The following is a 10427-nucleotide window of genomic DNA, read 5'->3' on the forward strand; positions in this document are numbered from 1 at the left end:
GTGATAGGAGCCATTGACCACTGGCCAGAGACCCTGGCACAGACTTTGGGGAGTGGTGAGAGAGAGCATTTCTACAATTATATTATACATTTATAGAATTCTACAATCCTACAATTTCATTGAGCAGACGCTTTTGTCCAAAGCCACTTGCATATTTTTTCGGTGAGTTTGGCTCCTGAGCTCAAGACAGTTGTGACTCATAAAGGACAGCTTCAAATGCAGCTGTGAAGCCTCATTGTCAGCTGGGAGGAACGACAGGTGTCTCCCTCTAGTGGCTCCTCACAGCAACACGAGCCTCATTTCATTCACATGCATCCACCACCTCACGACCAAAGGCCAGTTGGGCCTCCACAGACAGGTGAGTTTCAAGTGTTGGACAAAGGTCTTTAAGATGTTCTTATTAATTCTATAACATCTGAGATTAAAATCTATGGAATTACAACCAACAAGCAGTCAAACACCTGATCAGATGCTCCTTCATGAGGCTGAGAAGAATCAATCTAAACTGGGATGAAGAAAATTAATTGAGAAGAGAAACCTACTGATTGGATGACATGGACCCACCTGATCCATGTCAGCCTTGTTGGAGCAGAAAGAGGTGGATCAGAGGAATCAGTGGATCAAGACTCAGGTGTCAGATGAAGAATCTCTTTATTCACAATTGAGTCAGAGAAATCTTCCAACGTGAACGTGACAGACCATTTTATACCAAAGACAGGCTGTGTGTGTGTGTGTGTGTGTGTGTGTGTGTGTGTGTGTGTGCGTGTGTCCCTACTGACTGGAAACTGAATAATAACCAGACTTATTTTTGTTATTGACCAAGTCTGGGTGACTCACTAAATTCATAACTGAAGTGATTATTTAATTAATAAACAAGACATTTGTCCAAAAGTCATGATCAAATTCATGTAAAATCTGAGCAACGAGGGTTTGAAAATGTTCAAATGAGCCAAAACAATGTCCTGGGATCCAACCAGGGACCTTTAGATCCACACCAATCTTCCCTGACCTCATAGAAACTGGAACATTTCAACAAATAAATTCAAATTTTACTAAGCAGCAACTCTAGAACAGTCAGAGCACTTGCTAATTCCCCTGTTAGCTCCAGATCAGACAATGCAGGCTCACCTTCACACTTGGTTGTACGACCGTCACCAGTTGAAGCTTCTCTGGTTCAACAAACTCTGGGGACTCAAGACACAAATCAGCACCGGTGCAGGTCCAGATCCAGATGTTAGCTGATGGGGACAATGGCTTAAGGGAGCTCCAGGTAGCTGGTTTGAACTGGTCCCTCATCTCTGTGAGTAGAAACCATCTGAGGTGGAGGGTGAAGATCTGCTTTGACCTCCTGATCTCCCAGTAAAGCCAGTATAGATGTTGAGCTTGGAGGAGTTGATGGCCTCCTTCATCTTCTTGTTGGAGATGTTTGCTAAACTCAGCACCACCACAGATCAGAGGAAAGTCCACTTGTCAGCTGGACACTGGAGTTTCTAGTGACCTGCAGGATCTTAGTTGTGGTGGCAGCAGGCCTGTTCTAAGAGCTTTGCTCACATTCATGATCAGGCTTCATAATGGTTCTGGACCACTGTGTGATAGGAGCTGATCCTGGAGCAGCAGAAGACAAATATAGAGAAGAAAAGACAAAAGACAGAGAGAAATGAGGGAGAGAATGACAAAAAGATGGGAACAAGATGAGGGTGAAAGACAAGCAGAGAGAAAGACAGGGGGGACAGGGGGATGGAAGACAGACACACAACCAACAACAGCAACAGCAGCAATAATAGTTTTGATATTGTCCTGTTATTGATGTTTTCATGTGAAAGTGGCATATTTAAGATAAAAGACACTGTTAGAACAGAAAGATCCATAAAACCCACCAACCAGAGGTGTGTCTGGTACAGATGTGGAATTATTGGCTCACACAATGTTGAGGCAACTGGGAAGAAGACAAACAAAAGAGGCTTGTTTGATTCAGACATTCATCAAAAATGGTCCTGTCGAACTGTTCAATGTGTCATGACTTCAGAAGCTAAAATCCTCTCTAAGTTCTAGTGAGAGTGGAAGAGATTATAAAATGAGAGAAGCAGGGCCCTCCCTCAGAGCTGAAATAGCTCAGTTGGGAGAGCGTTAGACTGAAAATCTAAAGGTCCCTGGTCCGATCCCAGGTTTCAGCAGAGGAACAGCATTGACTTTACTTTCCAGTGGAGGAACTGCAGACATGAAGGAAACGAACATCTTGTCCTGTGCATTCTTATGACATTCAAGACATTTTTGGAGCCTCTTGTTGGATTTTGCCACAGAGAATCAGAACCAATCAAAAGCATGGTGGACTTGAACATGGAGGATTGAACAAGTCAAGAAAGCAGCAGTTTGACCTTCACAGGTGTTTCTTTTCCTGTCTAAATGCTGAAGGAAGAGCCTGAGTAGCTCAGACGGTAGAGCATCAGACTTTTAATCTGAGGGTCCAGGGTTAAAGTCCCTGTTCAGGTGCTATGCTGGTGTTCCAGTGTTTAACAACATGGTACTGGATGAAGTTCATTGTTGAACAAACTGTTATCATCAGAAGTAGAAGTGTTCTCGTCTTGCCACTGTGAGACTGTAGCTGCAGGTCAAATGTGAGATAAAAGTGACTAATAATAATTTCATGTGGCATGCAATTAACGAAAGACCACAAATGACACTGGTCAAGTTAATTTTATTTATATTGCACCAAATCACAACAAAACTTATCTCATGACACTTTACAGGTAGAGCAGGTCCAGTACCAAACTGCTTCAATGAATCTACACCCAACAATTCTCCATCAGCAAGCACATCCTGCAAAAGCGGCGACAAAAACCTTCCTTTTAACAGGCAGGAACATCGAGCAGATCCAGGCTCAATGGGGACGGCCTTCTGCTTTGACCGATTGGGGGGAAAGAGAAAAGGAACAAAACAGATAATGGAGGAATACGGATATGTAGAAGGAAAGAGAGGGACAGAGATAAAGAGAGAGAGAGACTGATGGAAAGACGGTGATGTGAGTAGGTGGAGCTACGGGTGGCAGCTTGAGCCTCTTATGCTCTGCAGCCTCCTCCAGCAGCACCCAGATCTGGAATGAGAGGAGCCAAAAAGGCTCCAGAAAAGGAGACAAGTTAGTAATACCTATGAGTATAATTAATGTATGACACATATAGGAGGAGAGAGAGGAGTAGAGAGAAGCCCAGTACACTGCATCTGCCATCTTTCTACTTCAAATTAAATAGGTGTCCTGTCAATAAAAGAAAAGAAAGTTGATGTCATCGAGAGAAAAGTACTGCATCTGCCATCTGTCTACTTCAAATTAACCACTGCATGAAATTCCATTCCAAAGCTGCAGAGGGCGCTTCAAGAAAAGGTGTGTGAGGGAAGCTCGCTCATGCTGGTCCCCAAACACTCAAAGCTGCCCTTTCCTCACAATGAAACAAAAAAGCTTACAGCACCTGGTATTCCGAGGCGGTCTCCCATCCAAGTACTAACCAGGCCCAACCCTACGTAGCTTCCGAGATCAGACGAGCTCGGGCGTGTTCAGAGTGGTATGGCCGTAAGCTCTTGACTCTCACACACATGGGCTCTATATCCATTTCACAAACTTTACAACCTCAGAAAAAAAGTGATGCGCAACAGCCTCAGGGTCTTTTCACACGCCAAATCGGTGTCCTGTCAATAAAAGAAAAGAATGTTGATGTCATCTAGAGAAAAGTACTGCATCTGCCATCTGTCTACTTCAAATTAACATCTGCATGACATTCCATTCCAAAGCTGTGGAGGGCGCTTCAAGAAAAGGTGTGTGAGGGAAGCTCGCTCATGCTGGTCCCCAAACACTCAAAGCGGCCCTTTCCTCACAATGAAACAAAAAAGCTTACAGCACCTGGTATTCCCAGGCGGTCTTCCATCCAAGTACTAACCAGGCCCGACCCTGCTAAGCTTCCGAGATCAGACGAGATCGGGCGTGTTCAGAGTGGTATGGCCGTAAGCCCTTGACTCTCACACACATGGGCTCTATATCCATTTCACTCACTTTACAACCTCAAAAAAAATGTGATGTGCAACAGCCTCACGGTCTTTTTACACACCAAATAGTTGTCCTGTCAATACAACGAAAAAAATGTTGATGTCATCTAGAGAAAAGTACTGCATCTGCAATCTGTCTACTTCAAATTACACACTGCATGACATTCCATTCGAAAGCTGTGGAGGGCGCTTCAAGAAAAGGTGTGTGAGGGAAGCTCGCTCATGCTGGTCCCCAAACACTCAAAGCTGCACTTTCCTCACAATGAAACAAAAAAGCTTACAGCACTTGGTATTCCCAGGCGGTCTCCCATCCAAGTACTAACCAGGCCCAACCCTGCTTAGCTTCCGAGATCAGACGAGATCGGGCGTGTTCAGAGTGGTATGGCCGTAAGCTCTTGACTCTCACACACATGGGCTCTATATCCATTTCACACACTTTACAACCTCAGAAAAAAAGTGATGCGCAACAGCCTCAGGGTCTTTTCACACGCCAAATCGGTGTCCTGTCAATAAAACAAAAGAATGTTGATGTCATTGAGAGAAAAGTACTGCATCTGCCATCTGTCTTTTTCAAATTAACCACTGCATGAAATTCCATTCCAAAGCTGCAGAGGGCCCTTCAAGAAAAGGTGTGTGAGGGAAGCTCGCTCATGCTGGTCCCCAAAGTCTCAAAGCGGCCCTTTCCTCACAATCAAACAAAAAAGCTTACAGCACCTGGTATTCCCAGGCGGTCTTCCATCCAAGTACTAACCAGGCCCGACCCTGCAAAGCTTCCGAGATCAGACGAGATCGGGCGTGTTCAGAGTGGTATGGCCGTAAGCCCTTGACTCTCACACACATGGGCTCTATATCCATTTCACTCACTTTACAACCTCAAAAAAAATGTGATGTGCAACAGCCTCACAGTCTTTTTACACACCAAATAGTTGTCCTGTCAATACAAAGAAAAGAATGTTGATGTCATCTAGAGAAAAGTACTGCATCTGCAATCTGTCTACTTCAAATTACACACTGCATGACATTCCATCCGAAAGCTGTGTAGGGCGCTTCAAGAAAAGGTGTGTGAGGGAAGCTCGCTCATGCTGGTCCCCAAACACTCAAAGCTGCCCTTTCCTCACAATGAAACAAAAATGCTTACAGCACCTGGTATTCCCAGGCGGTCTCCCATCCAAGTACTAACCAGGGCCGACCCTGCTTAGCTTCCGAGATCAGACGAGATCGGGCGTGTTCAGAGTGGTATGGCCGTAAGCCCTTGACTATTACACACATGGGCTCTATATCCATTTCAAACAATTTACAACCTCAGAAAAAAAGTGAAGCGCAACAGCCTCAGGGTCTTTTCACACGCCAAATAGGTGTCCTGTCAATAAAAGAAAAGAATGTTGATGTCATCTAGAGAAAAGTACTGCATCTGCCATCTGTCTACTTCAAATTAACCACTGCATGACATTCCATTCCAAAGCTGTGGAGGGCGCTTCAAGAAAAGGTGTGTGAGGGAAGCTCGCTCATGCTGGTCCCCAAAGACTCAAAGCTGCCCTTTCCTCACAAAGAAATAAAAAAGCTTACAGCACCTGGTATTCCCAGGTGGTCTTCCATCCAAGTACTAACCAGGCCCGACCCTGCTAAGCTTCCGAGATCAGACGAGATCGGGTGTGTTCAGAGTGGTATGGCCGTAAGCCCTTGACTCTCACACACATGGGCTCTATAACCATTTCACTCACTTTACAACCTCAAAAAAAATGTGATGTGCAACAGCCTCACAGTCTTTTTACACACCAAATAGTTGTCCTGTCAATACAAAGAAAAGAATGTTGATGTCATCTAGAGAAAAGTACTGCATCTGCAATCTGTCTACTTCAAATTACACACTGCATGACATTCCATTCGAAAGCTGTGGAGGGCGCTTCAAGAAAAGGTGTGTGAGGGAAGCTCGCTCATGCTGGTCCCCAAACACTCAAAGCTGCCCTTTCCTCACAATGAAACAAAAAAGCTTACAGCACCTGGTACTCCCAGGCGGTCTCCCATCCAAGTACTAACCAGGACCGACCCTGCTTAGCTTCCGAGATCAGACGAGATCGGGCGTGTTCAGAGTGGTATGGCCGTAAGCCCTTGACTCTCACACACATGGGCTCTATATCCATTTCACTCACTTTACAACCTCAAAAAAAATGTGATGTGCAACAGCCTCACAGTCTTTTTACACACCAAATAGTTGTCCTGTCAATACAAAGAAAAGAATGTTGATGTCATCTAGAGAAAAGTACTGCATCTGCAATCTGTCTACTTCAAATTACACACTGCATGACATTCCATCCGAAAGCTGTGTAGGGCGCTTCAAGAAAAGGTGTGTGAGGGAAGCTCGCTCATGCTGGTCCCCAAACACTCAAAGCTGCCCTTTCCTCACAATGAAACAAAAACGCTTACAGCACCTGGTATTCCCAGGCTGTCTCCCATCCAAGTACTAACCAGGGCCGACCCTGCTTAGCTTCCAAGATCAGACGAGATCGGGCGTGTTCAGAGTGGTATGGCCGTAAGCCCTTGACTATTACACACATGGGCTCTATATCCATTTCAAACAATTTACAACCTCAGAAAAAAAGTGAAGCGCAACAGCCTCAGGGTCTTTTCACACGCCAAATAGGTGTCCTGTCAATAAAAGAAAAGAATGTTGATGTCATCTAGAGAAAAGTACTGCATCTGCCATCTGTCTACTTCAAATTAACCACTGCATGAAATTCCATTCCAAAGCTGTGGAGGGCGCTTCAAGAAAAGGTGTGTGAGGGAAGCTCGCTCATGCTGGTCCCCAAAGACTCAAAGCTGCCCTTTCCTCACAAAGAAATAAAAAAGCTTACAGCACCTGGTATTCCCAGGCGGTCTTCCATCCAAGTACTAACCAGGCCCGACCCTGCTTAGCTTCCGAGATCAGACGAGATCGGGCGTGTTCAGAGTGGTATGGCCGTAAGCCCTTGACTCTGACACACATGGGCTCTATATCCATTTCACACAATTTACAACCTCAGAAAAAAAGTGATGCGCAACAGCCTCAGGGTCTTTTCACACGCCAAATACGTGTCCTGTCAATAAAACAAAAGAATGTTGATGTCATCGAGAGAAAAGTACTGCATCTGCCATCTGTCTTCTTCAAATTAACCACTGCATGAAATTCCATTCCAAAGCTGCAGAGGGCGCTTCAAGAAAAGGTGTGTGAGGGAAGCTCGCTCATGCTGGTCCCCAAAGACTCAAAGCGGCCCTTTCCTCACAATGAAACAAAAAAGCTTACAGCACCTGGTATTCCCAGGCGGTCTTCCATCCAAGTACTAACCAGGCCCGACCCTGCTAAGCTTCCGAGATCAGACGAGATCGGGCGTGTTCAGAGTGGTATGGCCGTAAGCCCTTGACTCTCACACACATGGGCTCTATATCCATTTCACTCACTTTACAACCTCAAAAAAAATGTGATGTGCAACAGCCTCACGGTCTTTTTACACACCAAATAGTTGTCCTGTCAATACAAAGAAAAAAATGTTGATGTCATCTAGAGAAAAGTACTGCATCTGCAATCTGTCTACTTCAAATTACACACTGCATGACATTCCATTCGAAAGCTGTGGAGGGCGCTTCAAGAAAATGTGTGTGAGGGAAGCTCGCTCATGCTGGTCCCCAAACACTCAAAGCTGCCCTTTCCTCACAATGAAACAAAAAAGCTTACAGCACCTGGTATTCCCAGGCGGTCTCCCATCCAAGTACTAACCAGGCCCAACCCTGCTTACCTTCCGAGATCAGACGTGTTCAGAGTGGTATGGCCGTAAGCCCTTGACTATTACACACATGGGCTCTATATCCATTTCACACAATTTACAACCTCAGAAAAAAAGTGAAGCGCAACAGCCTCAGGGTCTTTTCACACGCCAAATAGGTGTCCTGTCAATAAAAGAAAAGAATGTTGATGTCATCTAGAGAAAAGTACTGCATCTGCCATCTGTCTACTTCAAATTAACCACTGCATGACATTCCATTCCAAAGCTGTGGAGGGCGCTTCAAGAAAAGGTGTGTGAGGGAAGCTCGCTCATGCTGGTCCCCAAAGACTCAAAGCTGCCCTTTCCTCATAAAGAAATAAAAAAGCTTACAGCACCTGGTATTCCCAGGCGGTCTTCCATCCAAGTACTAACCAGGCCCGACCCTGCTTAGCTTCCGAGATCAGACGAGATCGGGCGTGTTCAGAGTGGTATGGCCGTAAGCCCTTGACTCTGACACACATGGGCTCTATATCCATTTCACACAATTTACAACCTCAGAAAAAAAGTGATGCGCAACAGCCTCAGGGTCTTTTCACACGCCAAATACGTGTCCTGTCAATAAAAGAAAAGAATGTTGATGTCATCGAGAGAAAAGTACTGCATCTGCCATCTGTCTTCTTCAAATTAACCACTGCATGAAATTCCATTCCAAAGCTGCAGAGGGCGCTTCAAGAAAAGGTGTGTGAGGGAAGCTCGCTCATGCTGGTCCCCAAAGACTCAAAGCGGCCCTTTCCTCACAATGAAACAAAAAAGCTTACAGCACCTGGTATTCCCAGGCGATCTTCCATCCAAGTACTAACCAGGCCCGACCCTGCTAAGCTTCCGAGATCAGACGAGATCGGGCGTGTTCAGAGTGGTATGGCCGTAAGCCCTTGACTCTCACACACATGGGCTCTATATCCATTTCACTCACTTTACAACCTCAAAAAAAATGTGATGTGCAACAGCCTCACGGTCTTTTTACACACCAAATAGTTGTCCTGTCAATACAAAGAAAAAAATGTTGATGTCATCTAGAGAAAAGTACTGCATCTGCAATCTGTCTACGTCAAATTACACACTGCATGACATTCCATTCGAAAGCTGTGGAGGGCGCTTTAAGAAAATGTGTGTGAGGGAAGCTCGCTCATGCTGGTCCCCAAACACTCAAAGCTGCCCTTTCCTCACAATGAAACAAAAAAGCTTACAGCACCTGGTATTCCCAGGCGGTCTCCCATCCAAGTACTAACCAGGCCCAACCCTGCTTACCTTCCGAGATCAGACGAGATCGGGCGTGTTCAGAGTGGTTATGGCCGTAAGCTATTGACTCTCACACACATGGGCTCTATATCCATTTCACACACTTTACAACCTCAGAAAAAAAGTGATGCGCAACAGCCTCAGGGTCTTTTCACACGCCAAATCGGTGTCCTGTCAATAAAACAAAAGAATGTTGATGTCATCGAGAGAAAAGTACTGCATCTGCCATCTGTCTTCTTCAAATTAACCACTGCATGAAATTCCATTCCAAAGCTGCAGAGGGCCCTTCAAGAAAAGGTGTGTGAGGGAAGCTCGCTCATGCTGGTCCCCAAAGTCTCAAAGCGGCCCTTTCCTCACAATGAAACAAAAAAGCTTACAGCACCTGTTATTCCCAGGCGGTCTTCCATCCAAGTACTAACCAGGCCCGACCCTGCTAAGCTTCCGAGATCAGACGAGATCGGGTGTGTTCAGAGTGGTATGGCCGTAAGCCCTTGACTCTCACACACATGGGCTCTATAACCATTTCACTCACTTTACAACCTCAAAAAAAATGTGATGTGCAACAGCCTCACAGTCTTTTTACACACCAAATAGTTGTCCTGTCAATACAAAGAAAAGAATGTTGATGTCATCTAGAGAAAAGTACTGCATCTGCCATCTGTCTACTTCAAATTAACCACTGCATGACATTCCATTCCAAAGCTGTGGAGGGCGCTTCAAGAAAAGGTGTGTGAGGGAAGCTCGCTCATGCTGGTCCCCAAAGACTCAAAGCTGCCCTTTCCTCACAAAGAAATAAAAAAGCTTACAGCACCTGGTATTCCCAGGCGGTCTTCCATCCAAGTACTAACCAGGCCCAACCCTGCTTAGCTTCCGAGATCAGACGAGATCGGGCGTGTTCAGAGTGGTATGGCCGTAAGCCCTTGACTCTGCCAAACATGGGCTCTATATCCATTTCACACAATTTACAACCTCAGAAAAAAAGTGATGCGCAACAGCCTCAGGGTCTTTTAACACGCCAAATACGTGTCCTGTCAATAAAAGAAAAGAATGTTGATGTCATCGAGAGAAAAGTACTGCATCTGCCATCTGTCTTCTTCAAATTAACCACTGCATGAAATTCCATTCCAAAGCTGCAGAGGGCGCTTCAAGAAAAGGTGTGTGAGGGAAGCTCGCTCATGCTGGTCCCCAAAGACTCAAAGCGGCCCTTTCCTCACAATGAAACAAAAAAGCTTACAGCACCTGGTATTCCCAGGCGGTCTTCCATCCAAGTACTAACCAGGCCCGACCCTGCTAAGCTTCCGAGATCAGACGAGATCGGGCGTGTTCAGAGTGGTATGGCCGTAAGCCCTTGACTCTCAC

General features: G+C 45.5%; 15 non-coding genes and 3 pseudogenes across 15 annotated transcripts; 1 reads left to right on the forward strand and 17 right to left on the reverse strand.

Annotated features, from left to right (window-relative positions):
* Positions 1-2101: 2101 nt before the first annotated feature.
* On the forward strand, positions 2102-2174 carry trnaf-gaa (transfer RNA phenylalanine (anticodon GAA)). The gene has a single exon. It is a non-coding gene; the product is annotated as a tRNA-Phe (tRNA).
* A 1275-nt stretch (positions 2175-3449) lies between these two features.
* On the reverse strand, positions 3450-3568 carry LOC147266735 (5S ribosomal RNA; annotated as a pseudogene).
* A 309-nt stretch (positions 3569-3877) lies between these two features.
* On the reverse strand, positions 3878-3996 carry LOC147266736 (5S ribosomal RNA). Its single transcript, XR_015114085.1, has one exon. It is a non-coding gene; the product is annotated as a 5S ribosomal RNA (ribosomal RNA).
* A 310-nt stretch (positions 3997-4306) lies between these two features.
* LOC147266737 (5S ribosomal RNA) lies at positions 4307-4425 on the reverse strand. Its single transcript, XR_015112996.1, has one exon. It is a non-coding gene; the product is annotated as a 5S ribosomal RNA (ribosomal RNA).
* A 309-nt stretch (positions 4426-4734) lies between these two features.
* LOC147266738 (5S ribosomal RNA) lies at positions 4735-4853 on the reverse strand. The gene has a single exon (XR_015115251.1). It is a non-coding gene; the product is annotated as a 5S ribosomal RNA (ribosomal RNA).
* A 310-nt stretch (positions 4854-5163) lies between these two features.
* LOC147266739 (5S ribosomal RNA) lies at positions 5164-5282 on the reverse strand. Its single transcript, XR_015113222.1, has one exon. It is a non-coding gene; the product is annotated as a 5S ribosomal RNA (ribosomal RNA).
* Positions 5283-5591: 309 nt separating this feature from the next.
* LOC147266740 (5S ribosomal RNA) lies at positions 5592-5710 on the reverse strand. Its single transcript, XR_015113174.1, has one exon. It is a non-coding gene; the product is annotated as a 5S ribosomal RNA (ribosomal RNA).
* A 310-nt stretch (positions 5711-6020) lies between these two features.
* On the reverse strand, positions 6021-6139 carry LOC147266741 (5S ribosomal RNA). Its single transcript, XR_015113068.1, has one exon. It is a non-coding gene; the product is annotated as a 5S ribosomal RNA (ribosomal RNA).
* Positions 6140-6449: 310 nt separating this feature from the next.
* LOC147266742 (5S ribosomal RNA) lies at positions 6450-6568 on the reverse strand (annotated as a pseudogene).
* A 309-nt stretch (positions 6569-6877) lies between these two features.
* Positions 6878-6996, reverse strand: LOC147266743 (5S ribosomal RNA). Its single transcript, XR_015112719.1, has one exon. It is a non-coding gene; the product is annotated as a 5S ribosomal RNA (ribosomal RNA).
* A 309-nt stretch (positions 6997-7305) lies between these two features.
* LOC147266744 (5S ribosomal RNA) lies at positions 7306-7424 on the reverse strand. The gene has a single exon (XR_015114086.1). It is a non-coding gene; the product is annotated as a 5S ribosomal RNA (ribosomal RNA).
* Positions 7425-7734: 310 nt separating this feature from the next.
* LOC147266745 (5S ribosomal RNA) lies at positions 7735-7843 on the reverse strand (annotated as a pseudogene).
* Positions 7844-8152: 309 nt separating this feature from the next.
* Positions 8153-8271, reverse strand: LOC147266746 (5S ribosomal RNA). The gene has a single exon (XR_015112720.1). It is a non-coding gene; the product is annotated as a 5S ribosomal RNA (ribosomal RNA).
* Positions 8272-8580: 309 nt separating this feature from the next.
* LOC147266747 (5S ribosomal RNA) lies at positions 8581-8699 on the reverse strand. Its single transcript, XR_015114814.1, has one exon. It is a non-coding gene; the product is annotated as a 5S ribosomal RNA (ribosomal RNA).
* A 310-nt stretch (positions 8700-9009) lies between these two features.
* LOC147266748 (5S ribosomal RNA) lies at positions 9010-9129 on the reverse strand. Its single transcript, XR_015114462.1, has one exon. It is a non-coding gene; the product is annotated as a 5S ribosomal RNA (ribosomal RNA).
* A 309-nt stretch (positions 9130-9438) lies between these two features.
* On the reverse strand, positions 9439-9557 carry LOC147266749 (5S ribosomal RNA). Its single transcript, XR_015114394.1, has one exon. It is a non-coding gene; the product is annotated as a 5S ribosomal RNA (ribosomal RNA).
* Positions 9558-9867: 310 nt separating this feature from the next.
* Positions 9868-9986, reverse strand: LOC147266750 (5S ribosomal RNA). Its single transcript, XR_015115528.1, has one exon. It is a non-coding gene; the product is annotated as a 5S ribosomal RNA (ribosomal RNA).
* A 309-nt stretch (positions 9987-10295) lies between these two features.
* LOC147266751 (5S ribosomal RNA) lies at positions 10296-10414 on the reverse strand. The gene has a single exon (XR_015114087.1). It is a non-coding gene; the product is annotated as a 5S ribosomal RNA (ribosomal RNA).
* Positions 10415-10427: the final 13 nt, after the last annotated feature.

The sequence above is a fragment of the Aulostomus chinensis genome, chromosome 4 (assembly GCF_037954235.1).
Source record: "Aulostomus chinensis isolate RoL2024-O1b breed Wild chromosome 4, RoL_Achi_v1.0, whole genome shotgun sequence".
Classification (NCBI taxonomy): domain Eukaryota; kingdom Metazoa; phylum Chordata; class Actinopteri; order Syngnathiformes; family Aulostomidae; genus Aulostomus; species Aulostomus chinensis.